Genomic DNA, 16131 nt, shown 5'->3' on the forward strand with positions numbered 1-16131 from the left:
CCAGATCCAAATGTTCTGGCCTCAAAGTTAAATTAATTAGAAGATATAAAAATATAAAAATGCTTTCTTTGTGTATGTAACACAGAGAGGCTAGATTAAAAACTCCTGTGGGTCAGAGACACAATCATTACAAACTGAATTTCTGAGCCATAGTGGCTCCTGTCTTCCCAGCACAGAACCTCCTATCTCTGTGCCAGTCACTAAAATGGCAATATTAATGTTCCCCACGGTGGAGCGCTCTCTTCTTTCACCTTGGCCACTGTGTAGAGCAGGAACTTGTTGCGGAATTCAGAGGCAGTGATGATTTTTGTATTGGTAGATATGCAAGAAGCCACGACTCTGCATTGGTGAAGATGGCTTTGCCATCCCCCATCAGCTAGACCAAACTTCAGACAGATATTTTAGGCCCCTGAACTTCCTTTTCATAGAGCATTTATTTTAGAAAACTTGTAATTGCAGATTCTTTTTCTACCCTGTTGAAATGTAGATAAATCTCTCAGTCTCTTACCAGTTTCAAAACCCAAGGATTTCTTTCTCAAGGACCTGCAAGCCATCCCTCTGAAATGTCATCATCAAGAATGATAGTGCCCCAATCTTCAGTCTCTGTGGGGGGTAGGAGGCTAACTCCAACAAGAGACAATTAGCCAACACTGATGGACTAATCACACTGAACAATCTACCCACTGACATCCTCTGGTACTTTTCCAGGAGCTCATCCCAGAGTTTAAAGACCCTCCCACCTTCTGTTCCAACAGAATTGAGTTCAATTTCTCTCCCCTATTGCAATATTCTTCAATAAAGTTTCCCTGCCTGCTTAACTCTATCCAGTGCAGTTTTTCTTTGAGAGCACAGGATTGCTAATGAATTGTTTTGAGCTCTTTTGCTCTGTTATAAAATTTCATAATTAAGTAAAGCAAAAGAAATTCAAAAATATCTGCAACAATATGTTTCATGCCAAAAATTTAAGAGACAAAATAATTTATATTGATAAAATTTACGATAACAGGGTAGCAGGGATGGTATCTTATGTCAATCAGAGAACAGAGGAGGACTGTTTCTGGAAAACCAAGGAGATAAGAGAATTTGTAGGAAGATATAGTGGTGAAAAGGGCCAAATGTGCAAAACTGTCCAGTATGATAAGACAGAATAGGACTGCCAGGGCGACCTTTGCAAAAGCAATTCTATTTAAACGGTGCCACTGAGAGGAGAAAGGGGGGTGAATAAGCTAGCTTCGCATGGAAACTGCTGAATAAATGGTGAATCTGGTAGTTTTGTCCTAGGTCTATAGTGTCTCAATGATAGTGCCCAGGAGAGGAAACGCACATGGATAAACACAATACATGCTTCCAAATGTTGGTCAAAGTACAAGACCTTGCCTCCCAGGCCAGTATGCAGAGGCCAAAGGTAGCAAAACAATTGGCAAAAGAGTTGAATGGGATGGAACTGGACTCATCCAGAAAGGAACAGCTGCTTGGGCTGATAGTGAAATTTTAGTAGATAACAGAAGGAAAAGAAATCATTCTACTCTTGCTTACAATCAGTCCACAGAGGACATGGACCTTCAGAGTGATACCATTGGACAAGCACCGGTAAGAGGGAAGTCAGGCTTATATTTGGTGAAGAGATTGCCAGAGGGTAGCTGCACCGCAAATGAGTTCGAATACTTCTCCCCAGAGATTAAGCCCCTGAGGACCCAGTGATGCTAATGGAGAGTGCAAGTTAGCATTCCAGAAAAATCACTAAAAGGAAAACTTGTGGAAAAACCCAAAGGTTCTTTTTTTTTTTTTAAGATTTATTTTATTTAATTATTTATGCATACAAGAGCTGGGGTGGGGGTCAGAGGTGCAGGGGATGAGAGGATTCATCAGAGACAGGGTGGGGAGCAGAACAGGCGGATCTACTGAAATACACTGCTGAAGGGAGCAGCAGGCGAGACAGGAGAGGTCTGCTGTGCCATGTGGGTTAGCTCCCTGGCCGGGAATTGAACTCGTGCTGCAGTGGCTGGTGATACCCTCAGAGTGCGGAAACTTAAGCCCTTGCGCCACCAGGGAGGCCCAAAACAAAAGATTCTAATTTCAAAAATGAGAAGACCTCAGGATATCATTCCACGGAGGAGTTTTTAAATGTAACATGAAAAAAGGTGTCTTTACAACAGGGAAACGTGGACATCCCCTTTATCTAGAGATCAAACTGAAAATACCAAAAATGGGATAAACAGACACCTGTCCCATTCATGTACTGCACTGAGAAGGACATATCACCTCTGGCACATTTTTCCCCAAAACACTTAATCAGAATCTGATCATGAGGAAATATTCAGACAAATCTAACTGAGAAATATTCTGCAGAATCGAATTCTTCCAAAAATCTTCAATTCATAAAAGATGTGCTAGGCAAGGAAAATATTCAAGACTTAAGGAGACACAGCAACTAAATCAGGCAAATGAGCCTTATTCGGACTCAGCTCTGAAGAGCATCTCTGTGGTGATGGGGGAGATCTGAACACGATTCACATGTCAGACACATGCTATGATGAGTTTCTTGAGAGTGATAACTAGATCACATAAAAAATAAGTTCTCCTCTGATTGCTGAGTAATATTCCATTGTGTATATGTACCACATCTCATGCAATTTGCAGCAACATGGATGGAGCGGGAAGGGATCATGCTCAGTGAAATAAACCAGAAAGAAAAAGAAAAATACCAGATGGTCTCACTCATAGCAGGAATCTAGAAAACTTAAATAAAGGACCAGGAAAAAGAATAACTATAAGAAAGAAAATACCAAAATCAACAAACAACTATATATCAGAGACACACTACGAGGGGGTGGGGTTGTGGAGAGGAGGGATTAGGGTCAAAATATAGGGAGTGGAACTGTATGGGGAATATCACCAAAACGAAATGCATACATTGTGCAAAAATGAATAATGATGTAAGAATTATATAAACTAAAACATATTAATAAAAATAAATAAATAAAAATAAAAAATTGCTCTATGAATAGCACTTAATCTAACATGAAAAGTATATATTTAAAACAAACAGCAGTGAGATAAGTTCATTAAGGCAGAAGCGCAGAGGCCTTGGTAATGTTTGGGGAGACCTAGTGTGGGGGACCTAGTATTCAAAGACCATTGGGGCAGGCTGCCCTAGTAGACCACTTATGCATGTAAAACTTCAGGGTGCTCTGGGAATAATCAATCCATTGGGAAGGCATCAGAGTGAGAGGGTGAGGTGAAGAGAAGCAGGAAAAATAGAACACACTGGCATGTCAAAGGGTGTACACAGATCAAGGCCCAAGTAAATCCTGCCAAGGCATAGAAGCCAACTAAGAGAAATCCAGCGTGGGTAGAGCTGAGGAAGCAAAAGGGCACAACCCCCAAGTAACAGAGAGTGAAAGAGATAATCCTAATAGCATCATGAGCCAAAAAGGGTTAAAGGTTTAATTAACTCTAATTTCATATCATTCAATAGCACAATAGCGCTCCTTAAGATAAGGCTTATGTGGTCCCCCTGTTCTGCTCATTGCAGGTCACACCAAACTTGAAATTTGCCCTTATTTCAAATAAATTCAAAGCCATCTGTAGGTTGAAGCCAACTGAAATCCTTACAGAGTGTTGAAGGAATTGGAAGTAGAAGAATCAGGAAGATTCCAGGAGGCATGGGAACTATCTTCACATATCTGAAGGACCTATTAGGTGAAACAGAAATAATAGCTGGTATGTATTTGCCAAGGGTTAATAAACAGGGGTCTTAACATGCATATTTGGCTAAATCTTAAGGGCACTTTACTAATATTCTCTGACTGAAGATGGAATGGCAATGGCTGTCTGGGGAAATGTTGAGCCTCCCAGGCTGACTGATAAATAGGCAGGGAATTTATAGAGAGAATTCAAGTCCTTGAACTGGATAATTAATAGGCCTTCGAATATTGCAATTCCATAATTCTATAACAGTGCCATTTCCATTACGTTAGCAATGTGCTAAAGAGCTCTTCAGAATATTCTGGTAGGAAGACTTTGAATAGAGCCAAACTAATGAATCTATAAAAATAAAACTTATAGCCAACATCTGTGCCATAAAGACTGAGTCTTCAAAGGAACTTTAAAAGTAAAACCTCAATCTATAAAATAAAGGCAAACTTCATTCTGGAGTGAAGGCAAGCTGGTCGTTGAGGACGCAGGCTTTGGAGCAGGCCTGTGTGTCCCTGTGTACACAGCCTGTGTTTCTGTGTTTAGTTCTTTATCTTTGTCATGCAGATAATGTAAAAAATACCTGCCTTATAGGAATGTTGTAAGAATTACTGAGTTAACAAATTCCAAGTTCTCAGAACAGTAGTAAGTGGCCCTATAGGGGTGTTTATATCTGCCATCGATTAGTTTAGTAAAAAGAAGAGAAATGCATAATCCACTGACTCATCAAAACACAAAAACTCTTCCAAAATTAGAAGCAATAAAACGAAAGTCACTTTGGAGACCATGCAGAAGAGACACGCTAAGAACAGTGACAGGGCCCAGGGACAATGATCGTACAAAGTGCTGGGGAAAACTAACTTCCTGAGGGTGAAACCTCATGCAAAAGCACAAAAGCACTGTACCTGGTTTGTGAAAATGAGGATGGAAATGGACGTGTGAGAGCTGACAAAATGAGCTCTCCTGGGCTTTTATTTCATTTTGAGAACCAGGGAGAAAGCCACCTATAAGATGCACTTTGAGGAGCCATCGTAGTAGAAAGCAGTTCCCCTCCATGGCATTAGGGCAGGAGAAGCCTTTGGGCTGACAAGACTGGAAGGCTGGCACAGATGCCCCTCGGACACACACAGACACACAGACCCTCATACAAAATGACACTCCGAGAGAATTCACCTCATCAGCGAGTACAATAAAAGAAATCCCCACAGAATTAATACGAAAATACTGTAAGAAAAATGTGTGTGTGGAGAATAAATCTTAACCACACCATTAGAAAATAAAACTTTACCAGAAAATGTAGCCAAAGGAGCAGATAAAAACAATAAATACTTTTTCAAAAATTAAAAATAAATACCTGTTATGAGATGAATTGTACCTTCGCAAATCCATGTTATCGTTCTAATTCCCAGTCACAGTGTGTGGCTATATTTGTACACAGGGTTTTTAAAGAAGTGAAGTTAAATGAGATCATCACCATAGACCTGAAGCATACAGCAAAGTTGGGGGGGGGGGGCAAAATAGGAAAGGGATGAACACAAGGGAATATGGTGATGGTTCACTGGTGATATAGTGGCAGGAAAACTTTAGGGTCTACAATGATGTTAGAAAAAAATTTAATTAATTAATTACAAATAAATAAAAAAATAAAAATGAGCTCATGAGAGAGGGTCCTACCTAAACACCACTGGTTTCTGCATATGAGGAGATTGGGACACAGACACGCACAGAAGAAAAAGCATGTGACTGAGAGAGAAGACAGCCATCTCCAAGCCAAAGAGAAGTCCTCAGAAGGAAACAGCCCAACCAACACTTTAATGTTGGACTTCTAACCTCCAGAACTATGAAAAATAAATTTCTATTCTTTAAGTCACTCAGTCTGGGGCACTTAGTTATGGCAGGTCCAGCAAACAGCAACAATAACAACTCTAGGAGCAAGATCACAAGGTAGAAATGCAAAAACTCGGGTTAAACGATGGTGAGACAAAGGAAAAGCGGAGGCGGGAGTTGAGGGAACTCAGTAAATAAGTAAAAGATAGCAGGAAACCCATCAGAGAATATCCCCAAAGCAGTGAACCAATAGACTCTATGGAAAACATTGTCAGGGGCATAAATGACAATAAAATAAAAGTGAACAACTACAGAGAGAATAAGCAGAAAACTTCCAAGAGTTTCAGCAAAATGATTATATAAGTAGTCAAAGTAAATCCAAATATACATAATTGGAGATGCTAAAGAAGACCACCTAAAGAATTCAATGGAAGCAATATTTAAACACACAATTCTAGAACAGTTTCCTGAATCACCATACTAAAGAGCCTACCATGTGCCTGTCAGTATGGTCAACAAGACATCTCCTGGTAAAGTTATTGGACTATATAGGTAAAGATAGAATCTTTGAGCAGTCAGGCAAAATAATGACAAAATAATGACAATAATAATAATAAATTTCCAAAAAGAAAAGTCACAAAGTCAAGGGAAGAAGCTCCAGATACAATGCTGAAGACAAATATTTGGACATGCAAGGACACCAACAGTATAATACAAATGGTTCTTCCTGAGCACTCAACTAGAAAAGCAACTTTAGCCAATCAAAAGATGCCTAAGGAGGGCCTCCCTGGTGGCTCAAGGGTTAAAGTCTCAGCATTATCAAACTATCACCAGCCACTGAGACATGAGTTTGATCCCCAGCTAGGGAGCTAACCCACCTGGGGAGTTAACCCACATGGCACAGCAGACCTCTCCTGTCTGGCCCACTGCTCCCCTCAGCAGTGTATTTCAGTAGATCCACCTGTTCTGCTCCCCACTCTGTCTCTGGTGAATCCTCTCACCCTCCACGCCTCTGGCTATACCCCAGTTCTTATATGCATAAATAAATAAGTTTTTAGAAAAAAAAGATGTTTAGGGGAGAAAAAACTTAAAGGGCTGGCAATGGTAATTGTATAGTGTTGACTGAAAAATCAAAACTAAAACAAACGTGGGGATGAAGCTTATGAAAGAAAATGAAAATATTTTATCTCACCACAACGTAGGAATCATAAAACTATTTGGAGGAGAAACAGGTAAAAAAAAAAAAAAAGGTAGGATGGATGGGAAGTTTGTTATGCCAACTGCTTAGTTAGGCCAAAGAATTTCATTCAAGAATACCATTAAAATGAGAAAATATAAGAACAGTTTAAAATGCAAATATAAATACAAAAAAAAATGAATCATTAAAATAAGTGATAAAAAAGGAAGTAGAAAGCAAGTAGAAACATGATGTTTATTGTAAAAATCAATAGATATTGACTAAAGAAACAGAAGACTATGGGTAGAATTATATAAAGATTTCATTATAATTACTAGATCAAAAATATTACTTCCTCTGGATGCCATTAAAAAAAAGATGTACTGGGCAGAGATGGACTTCAAACTGTGCAGAGTGAAGAGGTCAGAAAATCTTCCTCATGAAAAAAAAGTATAAATATCACCATAATTGTCAAAAAACACTATGACCGGGCTCTGAAAATACAGCAAACTACACTTTGGACAGTACCTAATCATGAGAAACTACTTGAGTTTCAGGTGAGAACACAGTTGATGGCATTGCTGCCCAGGCCTGGTTGCCTGTCCACTCCCAGCTCAGTAGACGGAAGTGGCCATCTTACCAGAGTAGGGGTTTCTGAAAAGTCAGCCCCTCTGATCTATAAGGAAATATCTTTATTTGGATTGGCGAATGGAGGGAAACTCATGGCTTTCTTGTTAAAAGTGAAGATCTCAGTAAGAAGTAATCAGGGAGAACACTGCCTTTTCTTTAGGTTAAAGTTGTGGTTTCAGATGGAATCAGTCCTGTAAGTGAGGAGTCACAACAGAGGTCTAAGATGTCTCCACACACCCCTGGACAGAAATATTCATGCATGTGCAGGGAAAACTCAAGAGCCCTAGTTGAAAAGAAAAAGCAAGAGAGACAAAATGGCTGAACTTTGCACTCCCAGCCTCGGCAGCGAGTTCAAGCCTTCTGAGCACTAAGTGAGCTTGACCTCTGCCCAAGTCACTGGGTGACCACTAAGCTATACAGATCTAGAAGTAACCCCTAGGAAGCCTGACAAACAAAAATAAGATAAATAAAATGAACAGAGACATAAGTAGCTGCAAAGGACAAGGGAAATAAGATACCACAGATTAAGTTCAGGCAATTTATCAAACAAACAAATGAATCAAAATCCAGAGTTTGCTCTACAATGTAAGTTAAAATGTCCAAGATTTGTTCAACTAAAAATTACAAAGCATATATAGAAACAAGAATGTGTAACTTTTATTCAGGAGAAAAAGCCATTTAATAAAAACTGACTCTATGTGGACTAAGATATTAGATACATGAGTCAATAAATTTCAAACTATTATAAATATGTTCAAACAATTAAAAGAAAATATGATAATATGGCTCAATAATAGGAAACCTCAACAGATAAATAGAATTCATATTTTAAAAATGGAAATTCCAGAGTGGAAAGGTAAAATAATCAAAATGAAAAGTTCAACAATAGATTTGAGATAGCCAACATTACCCTAATACCAAAACCGAACAAGGACAACACAAAAAAAGAAAACTACAGGCCAATCTCTCTAATGAACACTGATGCAAAAATCCTCAATAAAATTTTAGCTACCAGAATCCAACAATGTATCCATAAGATAATTCACCACGACCAAGTAGGATTCATTCCAGGGACACAAGGATGGTTCAACAGCTGAAAATCAATCAACATCATCCAACACATCAACAAAAAGAAAGATAAAAACCATATGATAATATCAATAGATGCTGAGAAAGCTTTCAACAAAGTACAACACCCATTCATGATAAAAGCCCTTGAAATTCTTGGGATACAAGGAACATACCTCAACATCATAAAGGCCATCTATGACAAGCCAACAGCCAGTATCATTCTCAATGGTGAAAAGCTGAAAGCAATTCCATTAAGATCTGGAACAAGACAAGGATGTCCACTCTCACCACTGCTTTTCATTATAATACTGGAAGTCCTAGCCAGAGCAATAAGACAAGAGAAAGACATCCAAGGAATCCAAATAGGAAAAGAAGTTAAACTATCACTATTTGCAGATGATATGATAATATACATAGAGAACCCCAAAAACTCCACAGAAAAACTAATTCAACTAATTAATCAGTTTAGTAAAGTGGCAGGATACAAAATCAACACTCAAAAATCAGTAGCCTTCCTATACACAAATGGTAAATATGAAGAAGAAGAAATTAAAAAAAAATCCCTTTTATTATTGAAACAAAAAAATCAAATACTTGGGAATAAATCTAACAAAAGAGGTAAAGGACCTATACAAAGAAAATTATAAAACACTTTTAAAAGAAATAGAAGAAGACACAAAGAAATGGAAAGACATCCCCTGCTCAAGGATTAGAAGAATTAACATCATCAAAATGGCCATCCTACCAAAAGCAATATGCAGATTCAATGCTATTCCAATAAAAATTTCAATGACATTCCTCAAAGAAATAGAACAATTATTGACGAAATTCATATGGAATCACCAAAAACCCCGAATAGCCAAAGCTCTTCTAAAAAAAAAAAGAAGGGAATGGAGGCATCACACTCCCAGACTTCAAACTATACTACAAAGCCATAATCATCAAAACTGCATGGTATTGGAACAAGAACAGACAAACAGACCAATGGAATAGAATAGAAAATCCAGAAATAAACCCACAGATTTATGGTCAACTAATATTTGACAAAGGAGCAAAGAATATACACTGGAGCAAAGATAGTTTGTTCAATAAATGGTGCTGGGAAAACTGGGTCGCTACATGCAAAAGAATGAAGCTTGACTACTACCTCACACCATACACAAAAACCAACTCAAAATGGATTAAAGAACTAGACATAAGACCTGAAACCATAAAATACATAGAAGGAAATATAGGCGAAACACTACATGACATGCATATCAAAGACATCTTTACAGACGCATCACCCAAAGCAGTGATAGTGAAGGCAAAGCTAAACAGCTGGGACTACATCAAATTAAAGAGCTTCTGTACAGCAAAAGAGACAATAACCAAAACAAAGAGAAACCCCACCAACTGGAGAAAATTTTTGCACACAACAATAACAATAAAGGACTGATCACAAAAATCTATAAAGAGCTGATGAGACTCAACAAAAACAAAGAAAATAATCCAGTCAAAAAATGGGCAGAAAAGCTAAAAAGAAACTTCTCTGAAGAAGAAATGCAAATGGCCAACAGGCATATGAAAAAATGTTCAACATCACTTGTAATCAGGGAAATGCAAATCAAAACTACCATGAGATACCATCTTACACCAGTGAGAATGGCACATATTAATAAACTAGCAACAACAAATGTTGGCAAGGGTGTGGAGAAAAAGGAACTCTTCTGCACTGTTGGTGGGAGTGCAAACTGGTCCAACCACTATGGAGAGCTGTGTGGAGATTTCTTGACCTACTAAACATAGAGCTTCCATAGGATCCAGCAATTCCACTCCTAGGTATTTACCCAAAGGACACAGAAACATCAATTCCAAAGAGCACCTATTTATAGCAGCACTATTTACAATAGCTAAGCTTTGGAAACAACCCAAATGCCCAAAAATAGATGACTGGATCAAGAAGATGTGGTACATATATACCATGGAATATTACTCAGCATTCAAAAAAGATAAACACATACAGTTTGCAGCAACATGGATGGAGCTAGAAGGGATCATGCTCAGTGAAATAAGTCAGAAAGAAAAAGAAAAAATACCGGATGGTCTCACTCACAGCAGGAATTTAGAAAACCTAAATAAGAGACCAGGAAAAAGACCAATCAATACAAAGTAAAAATCAACAAGCAACTGTAAACCAGAGACACACTAGCGGGGTGGGGGTGGGGGAGTGAGGGGTGGGGAAAGGAAGGACTAGAGTCAAAATAAGGGGGGAGGTGCAATTGTATGGGGAATATAACCAAAATGAAAATGCATACATTGTGCAAAGATGTAAGAATTATATAAAATAAAATATTTAAATAAAAAAATAAAAATATAAAAAAATAGATTTGAGATGATAGAATAAAGCATCAGTGAATAATAGAACAAAAAAATTACCCTATTTGAAAAACAGAAAGAAAAAAAATTGAAGAGAAATTAATAGAGACTTAGTGACCTGAAGGTCAAGATTAACTATACCAAAATAATGGGAATTCCAGAAAAAGAAGAGAAATGCAAGGGCAGATATCTATCTTAAGAGACAATGGCCTTAAACTTCTCAAATTTGATAGTTTTAATCTACACATCCCTGAAGCTCAATAAAATCCAGGTAAGATAAGCACAAAGATCTCCACACCTAGACACATAATCACCAAACTTATAAGACAGAGACAAGTATGTATATATGTGTATATGTTTATATATAATATATATATATGACTGTATATATACAGCACCAGATGGTAATCCATGTTGACAGGAAGCAATGAAAAGCAGTGAAATCATAATATGTGGGCACATAGACAGCAACAAGCAGCCAAGAGAAACCAGCACCTGCACAGTGGCCAGACTTGACCTGCATTAGCTTTACCTGCTGCTACCTGAAAGGGGCAGTATTTCAACCCCAAAGTGTGAGAGCTCAATGTCCCCAAGCACATACCCCAACCAATGAGAAATAACAGATGGATAAATTCTCATCTTCCTGCCTGCCTCACCCTCCCTTTGCAAAGCACTGTTCTGAGAGTTACAGTTGTAAATGTCAGCTCCGGGACCATTGTTGTTGAAGAAACTGTTGTATTCTTGAGCAGCTGTGGCTCCTTAGTAACACACCCATTGTATGTATGCTGTTCTTTCCCCCTTACTTTTACTCCCCTGTGATAACACCACCTCCCAATAAAAACTGAATTGTAGAGATCAAAGTTAAGAGAACAGGTGCCAAGTATATGGCTGTAGAAATCCAATATTTGAGATGGAATTTTGGATTTGAATTAGCAACTCTATAGAAATAACAGTGTGTCTCTGATAGTGTGGTGTGGTAATGATAATAATTCTTACTCCTTTGTTATGATTCTACACCGAGCCTTCTCACTTAACAATGTATTATAAATACTTTCAATATTGGGCCTCCCTGGTGGTGCAGCAGTTGAGCGCTGGGCTGTGAAGCTGCCCGCAGTCTCTGCAGCGCCGGTTCCATCCCCGGCCACCAGCGAGGGTCCCACATGGCGTGCAAACCTCTCCTGCCGCGCCTGCTGCTCCCCTCAGTAGTGCATTTCATTAGTCTGTCTGTTCTGCTCCCCTCTCTGGCTGTGGTGAATTCTCTCACCCTCCGGCGCTTCTGACTGTACCCAGTGCTTCTATAAATAAATAAAATAAAATCTTAAAAAAAAATACTTTCAATATTAATACACAGAGAATGTCCTCATACTAGATTTTGTTTCATTTTATCAACAAGCGTTAATTTGAAAATAACCAGACTATTTTTGATCATTTACCCATTGATTCCCCTACTGTGTGTCAGGCATTATGCTAGAAGTGCCTAAATGGGAGGGAAAAAAACAACAACAACACTACCACCTGAATAAAAGAGCCCTTATCCTCAAGGAGCAAACAGCATAGTGAAAAAAGCAGCATCTGAGCAGACTAGACCTTCCAACCGGATGATGAAGCAGAGGTAATATTCCTGCACATACTAGCATGACAATTTCTCAAGTCTCCACTTTGGTTAATTGGGATACATGTAGGCAGGAGGGGATGCAGTGGGTTGCTGTGGGGTTGCTGCATTTAATAGGTATGGGGCCTGATAATGACAAGGATTATGGAGCATGTTGTCTGCTTTTAAGGGAATTGAAACCTTGCAAAAAAAGAAAATGATAGACTCTGAGTACAAATAACATAGACAGTAAAATTAGAAAATAGTAACAAAATCAGACATAAAAAGACTTTTTCACACTTGCACATACACTCCCCATATGCATACAATGGAGGTTAGCTGATTTTAACACCAGGCAGTATCTTAATCCCATGACAGAGTGAGAATCAAGTGGGTCACACTCTCCACTTCTGATTTCTATGACCTCCACAAGGTCAGAAAAGATTCTCTGGAGTATTCAGTACAAACACAGTCTTTCCTGCCTGCTGGGACAGATGAATTTTTAAATTGAGTGGTAGATTCATGGGCCCAGGCACACACGCATGAAGACCAGAAATAAGTTCAGTTGGAATTACAAGGTCAGTGTCAATGTGTAACACTCATCTGGTACCTGATACCCACAGACTGCAATTTTAGTGCAGCCTTGTTGCATGTGCTCCCCAGAGGCTCCCCTTTCTGCCCCAGGACTCCAAGGGCACTGCCTTTCCTATAACCACACCCTCCTTCCCTCCAACTGTAAATTTGACCCACTTTCTCCAAGTGATGACTCATTTCACTCTTCTTCCCTCGTCCCTCTTTGTTTCAAAGTGCTCACCATCTTAGCTTAAACAGAATTGTCCCCAGGAAAGTTCCCCACCCAGACTGTCCTAGATTTGAGGTGAAATCCAGATACAAATATGCCAACTGAATTATGAGCAGAGAAGTGAAGGAGAAAACAGCTCTGGCCTAAAGTAGCAGGAAACAGATACAGAAATATTGCAAGGATGGTTTTTATACAGATTTAAGAGCTAGATTTATATGCACCCAAAAGTTATTTCCTAAATAGTTCTACAGATCATAATAAGTACTCTAAAACATGAACTAGCTGCTCTTTCATAGCAGAGTTATAACTTCCCAATATGCCTCTGGCTTCAGTTATTTATGTATTTAAGCTGGGCTCCCAATAAATATTTGTTGAATAGTGAATAAATGGGTGAGCGCTGTAGTTTTGATTAGACAGATTATGGTAGTTGGTTCTTTCACGTCAGTTGAAAGAGATAACAACATTGCTTTGAATTATTTTAAGACTATGTCACTGAAATGATGGCTAGGGGAGACCTCAACCCTGAGGTGCCAAGAGATTTCACTGAAGAATTGAATCCACTGGAGTTAACTATTTCATTAAAGGGTCCCACACCAATACCTCACCTCTGGAATGCGGCTGAAGATCACAAAATCAGAAGTTGAGGTATGGATGGTTCCTACACCCACTTTAGCCTTTCATTACAATTGATACACACAACTTCCATGTGTATTTAATTTTGGCTCCCCAAATTAAAATGGCTACCTTTTCCGTAAACCTATTGGGTTTGACTTTTTTTTTTTTCCATTTTTTTAGCTTTACCTCCTTGAACCCCTGGTTAACATATCTCACTGTGAATGTCTGAATCTTCTCTACCTTCTTGCTCCTTAAGATATTTGCTCTGCCCCAAGTTCTCCCATAAGTCTTCTCTTCATGCTAATGGGATCTTCTTTTAATTTGGTACTAACTACTAATCCATGGCCATGGGTTTTTGCATAACCTCTTTTCAAGTAGGCCTGGGTGTGATTCCATGGTCAACAGGACTAGCAATGCCCCTTTCTCAGAGAGAAGGCAGTAAATGCACAACCACAGAGAAGTGATTCATTATTCTAAATGTGAAAATTCTGAGAAAAACACATCTATCTAACCAATAATTAAGAGTTGATTATAAAGCCTCATGCTGACAGTATAAAGATTTACTTGTTGGAAAATATATGTTGATAACAAACTCAGCCTTGGAAAACTTCCATCTGCAAGCATCTAGTAAAAATCTCCATTTGTGGCACACCAGGAAGATATAGCTATCGAGCCCTGCAGCGTCAACAGGACGTGCTATACTCAGACATAGGAAGGTAGGTTAGCATAGCAGTTATGCACGAACTCTAGACCCAGAACCTGGGTTCAACCCCAAATCAGTCATTTACTAGCTGTGTAACCTTGGTGAGTTGCTTAATTCTTCCTGCCTTGGTTTTCCCAACCATTACATGGAAATAATAAGAGGACATACTTAAATTACTTTGTGTGTATGACATGTAAATCAGTTAATACATGCAGAACCCTCAGAGAGAGTGCGGCACTTAGTAAGTATAGGGATCTGAGTCCATGCAGCAAATATTTATTAAGCATGTACTACAGATCAGGCACTGTGTGTTAGGAAATGGAAATTTAAGAATGTACAAGATACAATGTCTGTTCTCCAAAAGCTGGTAGTTTAATGGCTCCATAGGAAATTATTCTCATGTATTAAAATAACACCTAAGCACCTGGCAATATGTGACAAATTCTACAATTCTCTAGGACACTCTGATCATGAAAAAGATGAGACAAGATAGTTTTCACAGGAAACCTTGAAAGTAAATGTGAAAATTGCAGCTATTATTTGGGGCCATCAATGAACAATATAATTTTTCATTTAGAACAAAATGCTTTTCCTGAGTCACCTGGAGAATTTTCAAAGTCTCCCCTTTCTGAAGCATGTAGGAACCAAGCTTAGGGGTTCAAATGCCAATTCTTTACTCTGCTGGCAAGCTCTCATTGCACCTACACTGGTAAGAAACAGAATGTGATTGATATGTCAACTCCAAATTTGTGCAGGTATTTCAAGCACAAAGATAAAACTTCAAATAATCCAGCATCAATGGGAGAAATCCCTAGATTCAGACAGATCTCTGATGAAGATAGTTATAGAAAGTAAATTGCTAAGTGAAATTGGAGAGGATGACATGATTTAAACCTCTGAATCCAGCAATTCTCTCCTTGGAATTACAAAATTGTAATTATAAAAATGAAAATGACTAAAATTCACTTATCTGGGGGGATTCATTTACAGAACACTCTATAATAAGCATACCAAATGATTGCAGCAATTGAAGTTGCAACAAGGTAATATTATATAGGCCTCCCACCTGAAATCTGCAAGGAGGCAGTAAAAAATCTTGACCCATTTCCATTTCTTTCAAATACAATAACGTCTAAATTTGCTAAATTAGTTATAAATGTTTGTATCTGAGAACCAGGTTAAAGGGAATACAAAATTTGTTGTTTGGCTCCTTTTCTCTGCCTTCAGAATGAGAACAAACTTGGTATAAAAATGGCAAAATACCTCTTTCATAGAAACTACTCTATAAAAGCACAAACCTTCTGTAGGACCAACTTGATTGGGATGTTATAACTGTGATGCTGCCAGTTCCAGCCTGTTTAAGAATTTCCTGTGGAAATTCAACTGGCATTAGAAATGCAAAGTATATAGTCAAATGGGAGAGTTTGTTGGCTTTAGTAGTAGAGAGAAAAGAAGCACCTATCTCTCCAAGATAAAAAGTTGAGGATCAAGATGGAGGATGAAGGAAGGAAACCAACCTCTCACTCCCAGGATAAACATTATAGAACCACAGATGTCAATTTTCCTGTCCAGATGTTTCAAACAACAACATACTTGAGCAAACTGAGATATACCCTCTAGAGTTTGGCCATATATGAATATACAAATTCATAGTTCCCTTT

This window comes from Talpa europaea (genome assembly GCF_964194135.1).
Source record: "Talpa europaea genome assembly, chromosome: 13".
NCBI lineage: Eukaryota > Metazoa > Chordata > Mammalia > Eulipotyphla > Talpidae > Talpa > Talpa europaea.